Source organism: Octopus sinensis, linkage group LG2 (genome assembly GCF_006345805.1).
Source record: "Octopus sinensis linkage group LG2, ASM634580v1, whole genome shotgun sequence".
NCBI lineage: Eukaryota > Metazoa > Mollusca > Cephalopoda > Octopoda > Octopodidae > Octopus > Octopus sinensis.
In genome coordinates this window covers 183,670,052-183,692,115 of record NC_042998.1, presented here as the reverse complement: position 1 = coordinate 183,692,115, position 22,064 = coordinate 183,670,052, and the positions used below count along the sequence as shown (strand labels likewise).

Here is a 22,064-nt window from a genome sequence, read left to right as displayed (position 1 = left end):
ATAAGTTTGAATAGCAAAACAGTATAATATATTGGTAAATAAATATTAAGAGCAGCAGCGAATAGTTGGACTCATTTTACGTTTTGGGTTCAAATCTCACCAAGGTTGACCTAGCTTTTCCTCCCGGAGTTGAAGAAGTATCCGTCAAATTACCTGGGTGGATTAAACGACAATAGTCCCCACCCCCTCAGTATGTGGCCTTGTGCCATTTGATAATGTTCTTTCTTAACTCTTCAATAATTCGACTGGCCCATACTTCTAGTAAACCCCACAATGTGGTCGAGCACGCCTTCGATCAGTGGCATTCCGGCTGTCCCCGTCTTGTTTTTCTTCCCCCTACGTATAGTAATAAATCTTGTACTTGTATTATCCGATATGTCCTTCCCTTTTTAAGACGGACGGGTGTGATTTTGAGAACTATTTGGCTGCTACTTCAAACAGTTCGAGCGATGACATAAAAGCTCCCTGGTTAGGCTTGATCGACCCCACTATGTTTATAAATGAATGGTACCAAAACTACTTATCTGGTTTCTTATCTTGGCATCCATGTTATGCACTTGTTATCATTGGACCATGAACCATTCTATTTCTCTTCTGTTGTGATATTTCCAGAAACGGTTTCTTTAAAAAACCACTATTTACGTAACAATTTAACGTTATCGCGTTCCCTAAAATTAAAATCCTGCGATGTTTCTTTTTGTTTTTTTTTTCCCCACCAACTTTCGGCGGAAGTCTGGAAAAGTTCTATTCCTCATTGGAAAAGAAAAGGGTAGGTTTTCCTTAGTGTTTTAGTTTCCCTGTGTTTCATACAACGGAATTTACGATTCTGAAAAAAACGTCTCCCAAAATATCAATTTATTTACATTTTCACTTTTCTCCCTACTTCCGTGTCTTTTTCCTTTCCTGTGTCCCTCGAATTATGACAGTTCAAAGGGGACAGCTATTCCAAAAGTCCACCATAAAAAGAAACATTGTGGCTAATATTTTTAAAAAAATCAAACCCTACGAAGAAAGGGTCTGTACATATATTAAAATCATTACATCATTTTGGGCCCCTTAATGTTAACAAAATTTTGCTCCCGCCTCTTCTGTCATTTCACTGTATGTACGGTTTTCTTTTGTTTTTTTTTTAGCTTAAAGCTTAACCATTAACGACTGACTATAAACGATTCCACCCAAAACTGGACTCAGATCTTTTCGGTTTGAACGGCAGTTTTTTTCTAGCGGTGTCATATGAAATTGTCACCCATAATTATGACCCTAGTATCGATCTATTGCATTTCAATCTATTTTAGGGTTAGGGTTAGGGGTGGGGGAAGGGTATCTTTTTTTCTTCACAAATGTAAATAAACCCAATCTGTTTCTTAAACAAGGGACATATTCATACGGCGCAGAATGTTTTCACCTCAATAGATGTCATTGATTGGTTGAAATTGCAGATAAAGAACAACAAATATCTTACAAACTATAGAATTTTCTCAATAAAGCCAAGAGAAAAAGATATTTTATAAACACATTCTACCAGTATACGAAGATTAAAAGTGTTTAGTTACGTGGAAATTATTTTTAAAAACTGCCGTTCAAACCGAAAAGATCCCTGGACTCACTTCATCCAGCTATCTCGGTTTCATAACTCCTACCGGTTTACAACACTCTTTGATAAGCTGCACTGTCCTTTGTTTCTTGGAGTTGAGAAAAACGATTAACTTTTTTTTTTCTTTGCTATTTTATGTATATTTCTTCCTATGTCAGCATGGGTGGAGTAGTTTTTTCTTCTGTTTTATTTTGTATTTGTATTTGCATGTAAATATTTTGAACAAGTGTTTTTCCAGCTGGCTCAACACTTCTGTATCTCTTGAAAGATATCTATAACTACTAACTTAGAAAAGATTCCCTACATTTCACATGTAAAAATTCACCATCTGTAGTCTCTTCTGGAAACCTTATATTCTCTATACTTCCAAAACCACATGAAGGAAGTTTTGGTTTTCTCTTTAAAGCAAAGCAACACTGAACATCTGTTCGTTCTGTGCAAGTCCCAGATGCACCCAACTGTGAAATAATTATTCTCATACTGGTATGGCAAACCCCTTTTGTCTACAAGCATCCTAGTCTGCTTCCTTGAATCCTTCTTTACAGGAAGGCTCTAATTCCTGTCCTTCAAAGTGTTTTGTGTTTCTCTGTTCTTCAAAATAGTCTGACAGGTTGAAGTCATCTGTTGTAGCTCACCTCTCTGCTTGTTGCCAATCATGCTGTGTCTTTTCACTTCAAGAACCACCACTCTGCAGACCTTGTGTGTTTTTGCAGTACTTCCAGTCTTCAATCGAACAACATATTAATCTCAGTCAGTTGTCTTATCTAGCTCTTTGATTTGAAATCTTTGTTCTCCCAAATACTATATGCCACACTCCACTTCCTTCAACACATGTAAAAAAAAATAAAAAAAGATAGAAACTCAATCCAATGAGGAAGCCTTTACATGATCATGTGACTAGTTTTTTTACATTTCTTTTTTTTTTGTACATGCTTTAGGCAAAAGATCAGTTGCTCCATATCCATTTCAGGGCCTCCAAGACTCACAAAGTTATCCTTAAGAGATGCTAAATACATCTGAGGGTGATGACTGAAAATAGCAGCCAAATGTCTCTGAACTCGCAGCCTGCACAGTTGCCCCAAAATAAACCTCCTCTTTATCCCTCACTTTAAGTGAAAACTCATATTGACTCTCATAGCAACTACCACATTATAACAATAAACAAACTCATTCCTTCCCTAGCTGTTCTAGCAGCTGATAGATAAAATAAAATAAACTTATCAACATTCTCAACCGCAAATAAAACATATCTTTACTCTGCATTTGTGTATTCATATATGCTTCTGTGTGTTTATAGATATATTGAACAATTTTTCTTTGAACCATTAGAAACAGTGTTTCTCTGTGTTTTTGTATACTTTGTTCTATTTCATTATGAAAAAATCCCTGGAAAGCATAAAAGATACAATTGTCATTTGTTGGGTTACAACAGGACATCTTGGACATGAGGACACATGATAGAAGATTGAGAGAAAGCATCATGTGTATGTGTGGGCATTGTCATAGTTACATGGCTAAGAAGTTCTTAGCAGCTGCATGGTCCCAGATCCAATCCCACTGTGTGATTCTTTAAATAAGTCTAGACGGAAATTGTGGAAACCCATTTGTGTGTGTGTGTACACATATGTATATATATATATATATATATGAATGTGTGTGTGTACACATATGTATAAATATATATATGAATGTGTGTGTGTACATATCATCATCATCATCATCATCGTTTAATGTCCACTTTCCATGCTGGCATGAGTTGGATGATTTAACTGAGGACTGGTGAGCCAGATGGCTGCACCAGGCTCCAATCTGATCTGGCAGAGTTTCTACAGCTGGATGCCCTTCCTAATGCCAACCACTCCGAGAGTGTAGTGGGTACTTTTATGTGCCATTGGCATGAGGGCCAGTCTGGCGGTACTGGCAATGGCCACGCTCAAATGGTGTTTTTACGTGTCACCTGCACAGAGGCCAGTCCAGCAGCACTGGCAATGACTTTGCTCGAATATTGTTTGTCATGTGCCAGTGGCACAAGTGCCAGTAAGGCGACACTGGTAATGATCACACTTGAATGGTGCTTTTTATGTGCTACTGGCATGGGAGCCAGTCAGTAGCCCTGGCAATGATCATGCTTGGATGTTGCTCTTAGTGCTCCACTTGCACAGATGCCAGTCATGTGGTGCTGTCATCAAATTTGATTTTGATTTCAATTTCGATTTCTCTTGTCTCAACAGGTTTTCACAAGCAGAATTTAGTGTCCAATGAAGGAAAGGTATGCATAAGTGAGATGGTTACACCTCTAGCATAGGCTTCATACTGGCTTCATTCCTTGCAAGCTTACGTTTGTCCTCAGCAGTCACGGCCCATGTTTCATTGCCATGTAGCATGGCTGTTCATACACATGCATCATACAGTCTACCTTTTACTCTGAGCAAGAGGTGCTTTGTCACCAGCAGAGGCAGGAGCTCTCTGAACTTTGCCCAGGCTATTCTTATTCTAGCAGCTACACTTTCAGAGCACACCCCACCCCCACTACTGACTTGGTCACCTAGGTAATGGAAGCTATCAACAACTTCTAGTTTTTCTCCTTGGAATGTGGCAGAAGTTGTTCTCTGCACATTTTCACTGTTTATTGCTCCTGAGCATCTACCACATACAAAAACTATATATATGTGTGTGTGTGTGTGTGTATATATATATATGAATGTGTGTGTGTAAGTGCTATATGGCCAAATGGTTAAGAAGTTTGGTTTGCAACCATGAGGTCCTTGGTTCAATCCCACAATGTAGCACTTAGCTTTTTCCCTGAATTAATGTATCTATGACTACATTATTAAATGTATAGTTCTTTTTTTGAAGACCAGAGTCTGATTTGAGGAAATTTTTTCTACTATTTGTAGCAGGTCAAGCACCTGCATAGAAGCATCTCATTATCTCCTTTGGTGATTTTTGTTATTAATAAGTTATAAGACTGAACTTGTTCTTTGGAACTTGCTGTCTCTTCACCTTTTCATTGAAATACATTCATTTCACTTACTTTTCCCCAACACCTCCACACCTCAATTAACCCCTCTGTCCTGTATATAGCATTTTAAAAAGTTATTTTGAGAACACTCATGACTGGAAATCAGAAATAGGAGTGTAAGTCGGGAGGCAGAGCTGTCGAGGTCTTGGTGAGGACTGAAGAAAACCTGACAGCTATTGGTTTGGTCTGGGAGCAGGCTCAAGACAGAGCTTCTGTCACTGCTGGGTAGAGATCTCTCATCATGTGAATCCTTCTGTTCCATGATGAGCAGGAGGAACTAAGACCACTCTGTAAACTCCCTGTTTCTTCTTTCCTTCCATGGGTTCCTCTAATATACCATTCTCCAGGTTAAATTCCTCATAAATAACCACCAGTGTTACTTTTCTGTGAGTATTACAATGAAGTCTGAGTCTTAACTCACTATGATCCAGGAGAGTGTCTTCATTCTGTGGGCATGTCCCACTTCCTTGGCCACAGTAAAAATAAACATAATTTCTATGATAAAGAAGCTCGCTTTGCACCCATGTGATTTCGGGTTCAGTCTCACTGAACTGCACTTTGGTCAAGTGTTTGCTGCTATAGCCCAGGCCAACCAATGCTTTGTGTGAATTTGGAAAAACAAAAACTTTATGGAGCCCATAGTGTGTGTGTGTGTATGTATGTGTAAATATATCATCATCATCATTGTTGTTGTTTAACGTCCACTTTCCATGCTAGCATGGGTTGGACGATTTGACTGAGATCTGGTGAACCAGACGGCTGTACCAGACTCCAATCTGATCTGGCAGAGTTTCTATGGCTGGATGCCCTTCCTAACGCCAACCACTCCAAGAGTGTAGTGGGTGCTTTTATGTGCCACCAGCACGAGGGCCAGTCAGGCAGTATATTGTACATATATAAATATATGTGTGTGTGTGTGGTTTAAATGTACAAAAAATATAAAAAAAACAGACAGGTGAGGGAACAAAGGGCAAGGTGTATTAGTTTGATGTTCAGGGAAAATGGAAAAGTCTTTGATATTTCAAGCCTATGCTCTTCAGCAGAAAGGGACGAGGCAAAAAATGGAGAGAGAGAAAAAATGTTGGGATTAATGGTTCCACATATTGAAAAGTGTGTGTGTATGTGTGTTTGTCTTTGTGTTTGTCTCCACCACCACTTGACAACCAGTGTTGGTTTGTTTATATCCCTGTGACTTAACAGTTCAGCAAAAAAGATGAAGAGAATAAGCACCAGATTTTTTAAAAAAATACTAAATACTGGGGTTAATCTGTTTGGCTAAATAAACCCTTCAAGGTTGTGCCCTAGCATGGTCGCAGTCCAATGACTGAAACAAGTAAGAGATAAATGATAAAATCTTGTATCAGACCATATTTGCAGACCATCATTAAAAATAAAAACAAAAAAAATCTTATAGTGCCATAAAAAACCATCTTTTCTCATGTGTTTTTGCTATCAGACATTTTGGGTAGAATTTTGAGCACTTATATAAGTAAGTACATATGCACCTGCATCTGTGAAGAAATTCTGTGTATGTGTGTCTGTATGTATGTGTGTGCCTGCTTCTCTGTATGTATGCATGTGTGTTGGTGTTCCTGTGTATACATGTGTGTGTGTATGTGTATCCAAGTTTATTTGCATGTATGTGTGCTTACACATATGTACACCTGGATGTGTATATGTAATTGTGTAGCATACCTGTGTCTGTAATATTTGTTTGTGCATGTGTGTATATGTGTGTATCTGTGTGTGTGTGTGAAGTGCACATATATATGTTAACTGTGTGTGTCTGCAAATTCTGTTACATATATGCATATATGTGTCTCTCAGTTATGTATACATGTGCCTATCTATGGTGCATGTATATGCATCTCTTTTTTGCATATGTAAATCATATGCATGTATGTGTGTGCTATTTTTCTTTGCATTTATTTTTTGCTCTCTCTGTATTGCACATATGTTAATGTACATATATATATATATGTAGGTATGTTTTGTGTGTGAGTATGTGTTTGTAGCTATTTTTGTAAGAATTGGTATATCTCTGTTTCTATCTGCATGTATTCATGCGTTTCTATGTTGGTACCTATTTTTGTATGAATTGATATATCTCTATATATGTCAGTAAATGTGTGTTCTTATATCTATATGCATATATATGCAAACTCAAATGCATTAGATCCTAAATATATATATATATATATATATATATATGGAAACAAGCTCATTCATATGTATGTGTTCCTATATATATATATATATATATATGCACACAAACATATATGCATCAGTTCCTATATTTATGCATATAGCAAATTAATGCACACACACACACACACACACATACACATTCACACACACATATCTATGTATGTAACCACACACACGTGTATGGGTGTACTGATATCTATTTTTATATAAACCCGTATATCTATATCTGTCTGCATGTGTATACTAATGTGTATGTATATCCATATAAATGTTAATGCTCATGTGTGCATCTGTATACACACTGTACATGTGTGTGTGTGTGTGTATGTGTGCACGTACATTTAGCTATTTCATCCTTCCTATAGCTGTGTCAGTTAACCTATCTCTACTACAACATGTGATAAAAATTGACAAGGTCTCCAGCTGCATATCTATTCTTAGATTTCCTAGCTAGCACCGATTCCGCTCAGGTCATTCTGAACTACATCTTTGGCCTAACTCTATTCTGGCTACCAGTATTAATTCGTATCATTGCTTCTGTGTGATATCTATTCATACCACATGTTCTTATCATATTAATCCATTGATGGGTAATGCAACAAGAATTTTTGGTCCTGGTGAGTTGCAAAGAAAAATGTGTACATGTGTAGATATGTATAATCAATAATGTGTGTACATCATCATTATCGTCATTCTTTAAACGTTCGCTTTTCCATGCCTGCATGGGTTGGATGGAATTAGTTGAGACAGGTTTTCTCTGACCGGAAGCCCTTCCTTTTACCAAACTCTCACTTGTTTCCATGTGAGTTATTTTTTTCCCCCTGACTGAGCATATTTCTACAGAAGAGTGGAACTGGACAACATTTCTATGAAGATGATGTACATTTACAACTCAAGATATAAAGACACACAAATACTCACACACACATATAAGCATACACAAACACATACACACCCATGCACACACACACATATACACCCATGCACACACACACACACACATACACACACATGACAAGTTGCTTTCTGTTCACGTCAGCCAAATCCACTCACAATGTTTTGGCTAACCTGAGGCTATATTCGAAGATACCTGCTCAAGGTACCATGCAATGGGACTGAATCCATATTCATGATTCATTTATCACTCTTTCTCTTTTTTTTACTTGTTTCAGTCATTTGACTGCAGCCATGCTGGAGCTCCGCCTTTTAATCGAGCTACTCGACCCCGGGGCTTATTCTTTGTAAGCCCAGTACTTATTCTATCGGTTTCTTTTGCCGAACCGCTAAGTGACGGGGGACATAAGCACACCAGCATCGGTTGTCAAGCAATGCTAGGGGGACAAACACAAACATACATGCACACATGTATACATATATATACATATATACGACTGACTTCTTTCAGTTTCCGTCTACCAAATCCACTCACAAGGCTTTGGTCGGCCCGAGGCTATAGCAGAAGACACTTGCCCAAGGTGCCACGCAGTGGGACTGAACCCGGAACCATGTGGTTGGTAAACAAGCTACTTACCACACTGCCGCTCCTGCGCCATTTTTTTTTCACTGTTTTTCACTGTTTTTTTTTTCAAACAAACCCCTGTAATGAATGAGAATAGATGTATTTACCTTTGTTTTTTTTAGTCCACTAAAATCAAAGTGATTGAAAGTCAAACTTAAGATCAATATCTCTACCTGTGTGCTAATAGATATTACATGTTCCATTTAGAAACAGAAAAAACAAAACAAAGCACAAGCCATTTACTTATTGCTTCCTGAGCAGCAGTGTTACTGGTCAAATTACATACAGCCTACTATATCTCAAATTCATCATCATCATCATCATCGTTTAACATCCGTTTTCCATGCTAGCATAGGTTGGTCAGTTTGACCAGGGTCTGGGAAACCAGGAGGCTGCACCAGGCTCCAGTCTGATTTGGTAGTGTTTCTACAGCTGGATGCCCTTCCTAACGCCAACCACTCTGTGAGTGTAGTGGGTGCTTTTTACGTGCCACTGACACAGGGGCCAGAGGAGACTGGCAAACGGCCACGATTGGTTGGTGCTTTTTACATGTCACTGGCACGGATGCCAGTCAAGGCGGCACTGGCATCGGATGGTGCTTTTTATATGCCACCGGCACGGGTATCACAACTACAATTTCCATTTGATTTTTATTTCGATGTTGATGTACTTGACTCAATAGGTCTCCTCAAGCACAGCAGGTCACCCTACGATCCAAGGTTAGCACAGCAGGCCGTCCTGCAAGCCATGAACTCACTAGTATTAAAAACTGTTTCTCTTCTATTTTACCTGAAGTAACTGTAACTGTTTCAAATTGATGCTTCTGATATTTAGCATCATCTTCATCATCATATAACATCCATTTTTCCATACTTGCATGGGTCAGATGGAATTTGTTGTGGCAGATTTTCTGTGTGGTCAGTTGTCCTTTCTGTTGCCAATTCTCACCCGTTCCCCTGCAAGATGATATTTACCCTCAGCCAAACATGTTTTCCCATGGAAGACTGAAAATCAATAGCATCGTTTAGTTGACAGTGATGCTCATTTACAACCAGCATATGATATCAAAACAATGTATACACATGCACACGCACACAAATACACACACTAATGTGTGTGTGTGTGTGTGTGTGTTGAAATACAATGTGGTTTCTTCAGTTTTCATCTACCAAATACATTCATAAAGTTTTGGTCGGCCTGAAGCTATAGTAGAAGATCCTCCTTTATCGACGATAAAGGAAGACCTCTCCGAACTCTCAGGTCCGCAGGTGTTCGGCCTGTGCAGATGGAACCGCGAATGGCTAGCTATCTCCAGTGACCTCGCACAGGACCGTCAAGTGTGGGCTGCCATGGTTCATGATGCTGTCAGGACTAGAGAAGAAGCCGGTTCAACCCGCGCTGGGTGAACGCCATCACAAGTACAAGTACAAGTATAGTAGAAGATACTTGCCCAAGGTACTGCACAGTGGAACTGAACCCAACAGCATGTGGTTGGGAAGCAATCTGCTTAACCACTTAACCACACACCCACACCAACTAATCATTACCCACTTAATTAATTCTTAATTAAAATAGAAATATTTGAAACTTTTATTTACTGAAGATCCCCTGTAGTCGCATTTTTCTTGCTGTACATGTCTTGATTAGCAACTCTATTTCCAAACATGGTGATTTAAGCCTATGGTTCCCAAAGTGGGCGGTATTGCTTCCCTGGGGGCAGTGGAAAGTTCCAAGAAAAGTGGGGCAATAATGGGGGTTCATTAGGTTAAGTTATATTTGTTAAATACAGTTGCTTTGAATTTGTTTCAGAAAAAGGTCTATGTTTGTGATGGTTAGTAGGGATGGAGGTGCTAGGAATGTGGCCTGGGCGTCAAGGTAGTGGCAGCTTGAAAATGTTTGGGAACCACTGATTTAAGTGACTTCATATGCAATCCTAAATTTATACTGAAATTGTTATAAGTTGTTATAAGCGATTCGTGTTCAATGAGACATTTGGGTGGAATCACATCGTCAAAATGATTGATAACATGAAGCAGCCACATGAATAAAGGAAGGTCAATGAATTAGGTTGTTGGAAGATAGCTGTGTGAAAAAGTGCCACACCCTAGCGGTTGAGGGAACCTGTGAAAGAGGTAGAGAGCACCATTTGGGCGTGATCGTTGTCAGCATCGCTCACTGGCACTTGTGCTGGTGGCACATGAACAAAACATTTGAGCGAGGTCATTGCCAGTGCTGCTGGACTGACTCCTGTGCAGGTGGCACATAAAAAACACCATTTTCGAACATGGCCGTTGCCAGTATCGCCTGACTGGCCCTCGTGCCGGTGGCACTATAAAAGCACCCACTACACTCTTGGAGTGGTTGGCATTAGGAAGGGCATCCAACTGTAGAAACTTTGCCAGGTCAGATTGGAGCCTGGCGCAGCCATCTGGTTCACCAGCCCTCACTCAAATCGTCCAACCCATGCTAGCATGGAAAGCGAACATTAAACGATGATGATGATGATGAGTGTACAAAGCAAAATGTAATTTGGGTAGAGAATGTTACATTAAATGCGAAATAACTGGTTATTAATAGCTGACATTCTTTATAACTGAGCCCTGTTTGTCTTGATGTGCAACAAAGAATGAGGCTACTTCTATATTTTTTTCTTATTTTGGCCTGATCAGGTAACTGTTATCCCTGAAGTAGATGAATGAATAAAAGATAAGAGAAATAAAAGGTGATTGAAACAAGACAATTATGAAAGAAACTATTATGAAATATTTAACAAGTCCACATATTATCCAAGAACTAAGTAAATAGATTTATTGTCCGTATGTATGTAAGTGTATGTCAGTATATATATATAGTGCGAATTTACATATATATGTATGTGTGTGTATATATATATATATAAGACATGCTTCTTAGACAAATTAAGACAGGATGTATTTTTTTTTATTTTCAAATAATGTCAGTGAGGAATGTTAGGAATCAGGTTTAAAAAGCTGTGATCATGATTCTGGTTCTAAACCTTGCCACATCTGTTTGGTTTGTGGGAGTAGCCTTTGAAATACAGACTGGTTTGTGGAGTAAGAAGAGGTGAGAGACAAGCGCCATTAATATATTGGAATGACAGATATGCCTGTCACAAGTATGTTAGTGTCACATTATATGTACACACACACACACACACACACATATATGAATGTTGTTGACAATGACTTTGAAACTTTGGCCATTTAAGCAATTGTCAGACAGTCTGACAATGGCTTGACTAGCCAAAACTTTGAAGTCACTGTCCAACAACATTCTTCTATAAGAATAAGAATTTTGTACTCTACTAACTCATCAGATTAATGTAAAATTCTTTTTAGTATAACTCAACATAAAAAAAAGACCATTTATATGTATATATATATAGGCGCAGGAGTGGCTGTGTGGTAAGTAGCTTGCTAACCAACCACATGGTTCCGGGTTCAGTCCCACTGCGTGGCACCTTGGGCAAGTGTCTTCTGCTATAGCCCCGGGCCAACCAATGCCTTGTGAGTGGATTTGGTAGACGGAAACTGAAAGAAGCCCGTCGTATATATGTATATATATATGTGTGTGCATGTATGTTTGTGTGTCTGTGTTTGTCCCCCTAGCATTGCTTGACAACCAATGCTGGTGTGTTTACGTCCCCGTTACTTAGCGGTTCGACAAAAGAGACCGATAGAATAAGTACTTGGCTTACAAAAGAATAAGTCCTGGGGTCTAGTTGCTCGATTAAAGGCGGTGCTCCAGCATGGCCGCAGTCAAATGACTGAAACAAGTAAAAGAGTAAAAGAGAGAGTATGAGTGGTTTGTTAGAGCTATATAAGCCATGTGGTCCAACCCATGCCGGCATGGAAAAGGGAAGTTAAAGAATAATGACGATGATAATGATATTAATGCATGAGAGAAGCAGGGTCTTTAATGTGGACCTAACTGAGGGATCAGCCACCAGAGTTGACATATCAACTCTGCTGGTTGGTCTCTCTCTGTTGGGTTAAACTGCTGACATGACAGTCGTATGATAGATAAAGCAATTAAGGATATGAAGACAGGGAAAGCCTCTGGACCAGTGATTTCCACTGGAGGAGCCTGGGAAAATTGTGGTGGGGTGTGGGATCCAAAGTGTTTTCTTTTCTCTTTTTTTTTTTTAGTGGGACGTGGAATTGTGAAAATCTTTTTTTCTCAGCAAATACTCCACCTATACACAGCCTAGCCAAACCAATCCCTCTATCCAGCCAAGCACACTGTGTGAAGACTGTTTGCTACAGTATAGCACTAATCAAATGCTGTAGTGTGGATATTTCTTTAAGGAAAGTATATCATTATGAAATATTAAAAATAAAGCTGTTTTTTACCAAACAATGGTGGGGCATACATTTTTCTAGAAAGTCATAGTGGGGCCTGGCAGGAAATAAGTTGGGAAATACTGCTCTAGACCATCAGAAATCACTGTTGAAATCATCGTCATCATCGTTTAACGTCCGTTTTCCATGCTAGCATGGATTGGATGGTTCAACCAGGGTCTGGGAAGTCAGAAGGCTGCACCAGGCTCCAGTCTGAGCTGGCAGTGTTTCTACAGCTGGATGCCCTTCCGTGATTTTAGTAGGTGCTTTTTACGTGCCGCCGGCACAGGTGCCAGGGGAGGCTGGCAACAGCCACGATCGGTTGGTGGTTTTTACATGTCACCGGTGTAGTCACTCATATCAGGTTATCCAGGAAGGCATCATTCCTAAAGACATGTAATATTATAGTTAGTTGCTACAAGAGTAAAGGTGATGCCTTTGATAGAAACAACTACAGATGTATCAAACTGCTGGACCAAGTCATGAAATTTATAGAGAGAGCTATATCCCAATTTATTGGGAATAGAATTCAACTAGATTAAATGCAGTTTCATTTCGTGCTGGGAAGAGTAACACAGATTCCATCTTCCTAGTAAGACAGCTGTGGGAGAAATATCTAGTCAAAAGTAAACCATTGTACTTGGCTTGAACTGAAGAAGCTTTTGACAGAATCCCTTGTTCTGTTTATCTGGTGGTCTCTAAGGATTAGATGAGTGGCTTGTTAGAGCCATATAAGCAGTGTATAATGGAGCTGTCAGTTGGGTGAGAGTAGGCCATGAGTACAGTAACAAATTTAGTGTACAAGTAAGTGTTCATCAGGGCTCAGTTCTCTTATTCATCAAGCCATAACGGGGGTGGTGGGTTAAAACTGGCTGCCTGTGGAAACTATTGTACACTGGTGACCTCACACTTATGGCAGAATCTGTAATGAAATTGGAGAAGAAAAACTTAGAATCAAAGGGCTTTAAAGTTAATATAGCAAAGAACAAAGTTGTTTGCAAGAAAGTGGATAAGACTCTTCTATCAGGTGGATGGCTCTGCTCAATATGTAGGAAATGTGTTGGAAGAAATTCCATTCATTCACAGTAGGTCAGCAGAAAGTCGTGTTTGTATGTGGAAGATGCAAAGGAACAATAAGCACTAAGGAAACAAGGAAATTAGACTCTCTCAAACACCCAGGAGACTCCTTTAGGTTTATAGATCCTTTCTGTTTCCTAGGTGACCAAATTAATAATGGCAGAGGATGTTCTGAAAGTAGTGTTTCTAGAATAAGAATAGGATGGAGAAAATTTAGAGAGCTATTACCTCTATCGGCAACAAAAGGCTTCTCTCTCAGAGTGAAAGGCAGATTGTATGATGCTTGTGTATGAACAGCTATGCTCCATGGCAGTGAGACGTGGGTCCTGAATGCAGAGAGTGTGCAAACTGGAAAGGTATGAAGTATGCTCCTATGTATATACAACATCAGTGTGTGTGTGTGTGTGCAACAAAATGCAATTATGCTAAGAGAAAAGCTGGGTATAAGAGGAATTAGATGTAGCATTCAAAAGGGACTATGTTGGTTTGGACATGTGATGTGCATGAACAAAGACAGCTGTATAAAGAAGTGCAAATTGCTTTAAGTAGATGGCACTTGTTGAAGAGGGAGACCCAGGAAAACATGAGATGAAGTAGTAAGATCCAATCTCAAAGTGTTGGGCTGCTTGCAGATGATGACAATGGACCAAGATGCCTGGTGATATGAGGTTCTTGAGAAGATCCACCCTCTTCATTTAATATATTGAAAACTTTTTTAAAAAATTCCCTGGTAGCAGCTAAAGTTTGATATCATATCAGATGCTATAATTTTTCTTTGTTAGAAAATTAACATATAGCAAACTTTTCTTCAAAAATCTGAACATATTTTCAAACTTGTATACTCTTTCTCTTTTACTCTTTTACTTGTTTCAGTCATTTGACTGCGGCCATGCTGGAGCACCGCCTTTAATTGAGCAACTCGACCCCGGGACTTATTCTTTTGTAAGCCTAGTACTTATTCTATCGGTCTCTTTTGCCGAACCGCTAAGTAACGGGGACATAAACACACCAGCATCGGTTGTCAAGCAATGCTAGGGGGACAAATACAGACACACAAACACACACACGCATATATATATATATATACATATATACGACGGGCTTCTTTCAGTTTCTGTCTACTAAATCCACTCACAAGGCTTTGGTCGGCCTGAGGCTATAGTAGAAGACACTTGCCCAAGGTGCCACGCAGTGGGACTGAACCCGGAACCATGTGGTTGGTAAACAAGCTACTTACCACACAGCCACGTAAACTTTTTTTTTTAATTCCTTGGTAGCAGCTAAAGTTTGATATCATATCAGATGCTATAATTTTTCTTTGTTATAAAATTAACATACGGCAAACTTTTCTTCAAAAATCTGAACATATTTTCAAACTTGTATGATAATATTTTACATTTTCCTGTTAATTTTCTATTAACATTTGAAATTATTATTTATTTGTTTATATGAAACTGCTCTTTCTTATCTTTTCTGCTATGTGAAATATTTTCATTTCACTTGTTTATCAAGAAATACCTCATTTTTGTTTTCCTCTGTTGAGAGATTCTTCCTGTTTCCATTAACTGAGATTCCTCTGCCTTTCAATGAATTATATTTTTGTCATGATGATTGTCTTAACATCCTTCTGGCCTTAATCTAAAACCAATGTGACTTGACGTTGCTGTCTTCTATTTCCTATTTGAGAGGGATTTGGCTTTATCTCTTGATGGTATGTATGTAATCCAATTAATTAAAAACATATATATATATAATTATTTATACCCTTGTGATTTTCTCTTCCTCTAACTACTGTTTGTGTAATTCATTGTTAAGAGTATTTTCAGCTTCTGCATCATTTCCTCACTTCAATCTCTTGTGTGCTTCTGCAGCAGTTCACATCATTCTGTTGATCTTCTGGAAAATTCTTTATATGGAGTTAATATCAAGAGGTTAATGAAATGCCTAAATGTATAACCATAGACTAAAGAATTGTCTGAATTGATTAAAGTGTACTGCATCTAAATCTACTATGGTATACAATCTATCTGTCTTTCTCTATGTCTCTTTGTCTAACTGTCTATCTCTCTGTCTCTATCTAACTAGCTATCTGTCCGTTTTTCTATCTATCAATGTTTATCTAGCATTATTGGTCTGTCTGTCTATCAATGTCTGTCTATCTACCAATCTCTGCCTGTCTGTCTACCACTCTTATCTTTGCTGCTTTTCTTTCTACGAAATGAGAAGATTCATTGTGGAACTGTTATTCTAACGAGTTGTATCTATTTATTATCTGATGAGACACTTCTGCACCGCCAGATGCTCCTGAACCAGTCAAGGGTCCACCCATGAGGGGCAGATGCTAGATGTGTTGAAAGAATTCATCATCATCATCATCGTCGTAGTCGTTTAACATCCGTTTTCCATGCTAGCATGGGTTGGACCATTGTTGTAACTAATAATATTCCATTTTCCATCTTTCATTTATCATATATATATCTTTATATATAAAAGTAAGGTTGTGTGTCTGTCTCCTACAATTTAGATTCCTAACTACTCCCACATTTTGCGGTGCAGTTTAACCAAAACCGGGTATCTTATAGTCGTGATTCATATCGAGCCCTTCTGGGTATTAGCGCGCGTCTACGATGAGTCTACGATTTTAAAAAAAATTTACCATCATTTTATTCCATTTTAATGCATTTTTTTCGCTATTATATAAGGGAAGTAACTCTCTAAAAATGTCTACGATGAGTCAACGATTTAAAAAAAAATTTACCATAATTTTTTTCCCATTTTTAATGCATTTTTTGCTATTTTTTGGCTATAACTCTCTAAAAATGCTTATATAGTTATTTCCCTTACAAACCCGAGCAACGCCGGGCGATACTGCTAGTATATATATAAAATACAAAATGGGACAAGAATGCAAAACATCCAGACAGGCGATACAAAGAAAACAAGGACAGAACATTCAAAGTTTTCTTTCCTCTGTCAAGTACCAAATTATCTTCTCAATTTCAGCTGATTATACTTGAGATTGCCCCAATCTGGCCAGCCCCAAGGAAAAACTAAGTTAAGAGCATTAGATTCCTTGGAAGAAAGCAGCAAATGTATACAAAAACAAGGACGGAAAGAAAACAGACGTCCTTAGTCGAAAGACACCTGTTGTTATGTCCTGTTATTATTTTTATTGTATTTGTGTAACATCATCCGTTTTTTTCTGTCCTTCTTTTTGTATGCATTCGCTGCTTTCTTCCAAGGAATCTAATGCTCTTAGATAGACAGATAGACAAAGAGACATAGAGAAAGACAGATAGATTGTATACCATAGTAGATTTAGATGCAGTACACTTTAATCAATTCAGACAATGCATACACATATATATATATACATGCATATATACACGCACACGCACGCACACACACACACACACACACACACACACACACACACACACACACACACACACACACACACACATAGATGCAAGCATGGCTGTGTGGTAAGAAGCTTGCTTCCAAACCATATGGTTCCAAGTTCAGTCCTACTACATGGCACCTTGGGTAAGTGTCCTCTACTATAGCCTTGGGCTGACTAAAGTCTTGTGAGTAGATTTGGTTGATGGAAACTGAAAGAAGCCCATTGTATGTGTGTGTGCATGTGTGTTTGTCTTTGTGCCTGCGTTTGTTCCCCTACCATCACCTGACAACTGATGTTGGTGTGTTTACGCCCCCGTAACTTAGTGGTTCAGCACAGAAGACCAATAGAATAAGTACCAGGCTTGCAAAGAATAAGTTCTGGAGTTGATTTCTTCGACTAAAATGCAAATGACTGAAACAAGTAAAAAAGTAAAAGAATATATATGTGTCTTCTGCTATAGCCCCGGGCCGACCAATGCCTTGTGAGTGCATTTGGTAGATGGAAACTGAAAGAAGCCTGTCGTATATATGTATATATATATATATTTGTATGTGTTTGTGTGTCTGTGTTTGTCCCCCTAGCATTGCTTGACAACTGATGCTGGTGTGTTTACGTCCCCGTCACTTAGCGGTTCGGCAAAAGAGACCGATAGAATAAGTACTGGGCTTACAAAGAATAAGTCCCGGGGTCGATTTGCTCAACTAAAGGCGGTGCTCCAGCATGGCCGCAGTCAAATGACTGAAACAAGTAAAAGAGTAAAAGAGTATACATGCATATATGTGTGTGTGTGTGTGTGAGTGTATTTTTGTATTTAACAGAATAATGTATCGCTAAAGTTGAGAAAATGTATCTTATGATCTCAAAATTTTTTTGAAATATTGATAATCCTCAAGATTTAATTAATGCTTTTGATAACATCGCTGTGAGAGTGTTGTTGCTGGAGTTCAGCACCTGCTATGATAACAGCTAGAAGAAGACATCGTCAGTAGCAAGGCTGAAGAAACACACCATACTTCAGAACGGTATTAAAATAAGACTTTCATTCAAATATTGTAGGTGATCACAGTTTGAAATGTGAAGTAGTATTTTCTTTTTGAATATTACTTCACATCTAAGACCTCACCAAAAGAGATTTTGGTCATATGATTATGATGCCTGTCTGTCTATGTCTGCATTTGTATGTGTATGTTGACTGATCTCTTTGAAGAGAAGTTGTATGTCTGTCTGTCTGTATGTATATATGAATGTAAAGATTTTGAAAATTGTATATGGATGTATTATCTGAGTTGTGTGTGTTGTGTATGTGTGTAGATCTGTATAGCTATGAGTATATGCACTCGTCTGGCTAGGTGTGTTTGACACCTTAGTCTTACTGCTTGTTTCTTAAAGGTAACTGGACCTATTTCTTTATTAGTTGTCCATTATTTCCGTTTTTCTCTCTCTTACTCTCTCACTCCCTCTGTCTCTCTGTCATTGTCTCTCTCTCTCTCGTCTCTCTTTCTCCCCCTCTCTCTCTGTCACTCTCTCTTCCCTCTCTCCCTTACCTTCTTACTCCCTGTTTCTGCCTCTGTCCGTCACACTTCTCCTCTTTCCATTCTTTCCGGCACACTTCTCTGTCCATTCTTTCCTCCCCTCTCTCCATTCTCTTTTCTTTCTCTCTCTCCTCTTCCCCTCTCTCCCCTCTATTCTCTCCCTCCTCTGTCTATCTTTCTCCCTCTCTCTCCATTTTTCCCCTTTTTCTCCCTCTTTCCCTCCTGCTAACCCCATTTTTCTGTCTCCACCTCCCACTTACCCCATTTCTCTCCTCTCTTCCCTCCTCTCTCTCCCCCTCACCTCTCCCCTCCTCTTGTCTTCCTTCCTCTTGTCTTCCCTCCTCTTGTCTCCCCTCCTCCCTTCTCCCCTACTTTCCCTCTCCCCTCACACATAGAATCCACTATTACAGTTTATCAATGAAAGAGGAAGCAACTACTGGATACCTGCTGTAAGGTATATTGTTTATTTAAACTGAATTCTTTTTCCTCCTGATTCATCTTTCACCACACCAATTTCAGTTTACCTGAAAATTACTGCTACCTGAAAACTACTGTGACATGAAACTCAAGTCATGAGAAGGATTCACTACATAAAAACCAGTTCCCTCTCTTCTACACTCCCACTCAGTCTAGTGGGTTCTTCATAGCCATGTGAGTGAATTACAAGACATCATTAATGCTGGTGCCACAACTAAAAACACCCAGTACATTCTGTAAAGTTACCATTGTTAGAAAGGGCATTGGAGCTGTAGACACCATGCCAAAGTAGACATCGGAGCACAATGCATGCTGTCCTCTGATTCATCAGATCCTGTCAAACCATTCTGCCTATGCTGACATTGATGACGGGTGTTAAATAATTATAATGGTGATGATGTTGAAGATAACTTTACTACTAATGCCACTGACGCCAACGATATATATATTTTTTAGATTTAATTTGTCTATTAAGTAAGCATACTCACAGCCATGTATATATATATATATATATATATATATATATATATATATATATATATATATATATATAATATATATATATATATATATATATATATATATATATATATATATATATATATATATATATAATATGTAATATCTTTGAATACATGCTTATTATAAAAAATCTATTCTGGCTTGCTTTAACATGTTGGCTATTGTCCAGATATTCTAAATGTTGGCTATAACTTACAGTTAAAGAGAGAGTCATGTGTTACATAAAAGAAAACAAATTTAACTAGCTCTATTCTCAAATAATTCACTAGCACTACTATTGCCATAATCATCAGAACATCCACTACAACCAAAAGTTGTAATATTGCGGTTTATTTGGACTGTGGAAAGACTATACAACAGTTTTGATTTATTATTGTTGTTGATGTTGTTGTTGTTATTGTTGCAGTGAACAGGCAAGATCATTAGAGTATTGGGAAAAAAAGCTTTGGAATATTTGAAAAAAGGATTTGCAAAATCACTGAATACAACTACACTATATGGAAAACAAGGATGGAAAACCCGTGCTGCAACTACCAATAGCATCAATCGCAAAAGAATATAAGGCAGGAAAGGAAAGGACAGTAATGATGCTAAGGGATTCGAAAGATCAGAAGAGCTGAGACATAGGGTGGCGAGCTGGCAGAAACATTTGCACGCCGGGCGAAATGCTTAGCGGTATTTCGTCTGCTGTTATGTTTTGAATTCAAATTCCGCCAAGGTCAACTTTGCCTTTCATCCCTTTCGGGGTCGATAAATTAAGTACCAGTTACACACTGGGGTCGATGTAATTTGTTTGTCCCCTCTATGTTTGTGGGCAATAAAGAAATAAGAACATCTGAGAAAACCCTCTAAAGGTATGAACAGGGAGGAAATGGAAAGCAGAAGAGGCAGTAAACAGGGCAATCAGAAAGCTAAGGCGTGCCAATATAGTCGAAGTGATGCAAGAAACAAGAGCCAGTCTAGGGCTGCACAATTTCAGGCCATTTTGCATGAGTAGTGTAAAAGAGATGAAAGAGGCAGTGGTACACGAAGTGAGAAAGGAGGAAGAAGAAAGGCGAAATGTACATTTGGTGTGATGTAGTCAACAGGGACAGTGTCTGAGATGGGAGAAATATGTAGTCAGTTGCAGAATCTCATGGAAGGAACTCTGGGCTTGGGAACAAGCAAGAACATCCTTCCTGATCAAGTCTACCTTCGACGTTTTACCCTCACCGGCGAATTTAGTCTGGTGGAACATACAAACAACTGATGAATGTAGATGCGGAGAGAAAGCGACTGTGAGACGTGTTCTGTCAAACTGCAGGCAAGCATTAGACAGATATACATGGCGTCACAATCAAGTCCTCAGTGTCATAAGCACAGCACTCAAAGAGAAAATCGAGGGAATTCCTCTGAGTTCAAATCCTGCCTAGATCAGCTTTGGAATTGATAAAATAAAATACCAGTCAAGTACTGGGATTATTCCCCTGAAAATTGCTCCTCTACCCTCTAAAGTTGCTGGCCTTGAACCAAAGTTAGAAAAAATATTATTATTCAAACCATTGCATGCTATATCAGTTAGCAGGGATGATGCCATAAGGTTTTGGTGATAGGTCTCCTCACATTTCAAGGAACTTCTTTGAGATTCTTGCAGAGTATAGGGTGGCATTTTTCTGCCAGTTGACGGTGCAAATCTCAATTCCAATATCTTTCAACCTGTTAAGCATCAGCCTGGGTGTCATGTCAGGTATCTCCATTACCATAGGAATAATTGTTGTCTTAATCTTCCACAGTCTCTTCATCTCTTTGGCTAGGTCTTGATATTTCTCTATTTTCTCAATATCTTTGATATTCACTCTATTTATCATATATCACTGCAAAGTCTATGATCTTGCACAAGTTTGTTTCTCTTTTTGCCCTTTATAATCATATCTGGTCGTCTTGCTTCAATAGTATAACCAGTCTTTAAAAACCTGTAATCATTATTCTCTATCACAGTCTCACTACATTAAATTCACATGCTTAGCTGACATTCTAATGAACTCCTTTACCTACACAGTCATGACTGCACTTATACTCTTTTTGTACTAGTTTATTGTTTCACTCAAGAGACAGTTAATACTTTCATTTCCTTTCACACTGATTCTGTATTTGCTGTATGACTGAGGGTGGTGGATTGGCCACATCATTAATGGTAAACAGAATGCGTTATGGTATTTGTTCCAGCTTTGCATCTTCTGAGTTCGAATTCTGCTGAAGTCAGCTTTGTCTTTCATCACTTTGGGGTCAATAAAATAAGTATCAGTGGGGCACTGGAGTTGATTTAATCAACTAGCCCTCTCCCACAAAATTTTAGGCCTTTGTGCCTAT

The 22,064-nt window shown here is 38.6% G+C and overlaps 1 protein-coding gene across 1 annotated transcript in view; it reads left to right on the top strand.

Moving 5' to 3' along the window:
- The first annotated feature begins 698 nt into the window (after positions 1 to 698).
- LOC115229835 (leucine zipper putative tumor suppressor 2 homolog) overlaps positions 699 to 22,064 on the top strand; it is a 209,919-nt gene continuing 188,553 nt past the window's right edge. The window contains exon 1 of the mRNA XM_036500527.1: positions 699 to 769. The gene's annotated coding sequence lies outside the window, so the exon portion shown is untranslated. The remainder of the gene's footprint in view (positions 770 to 22,064) is intronic.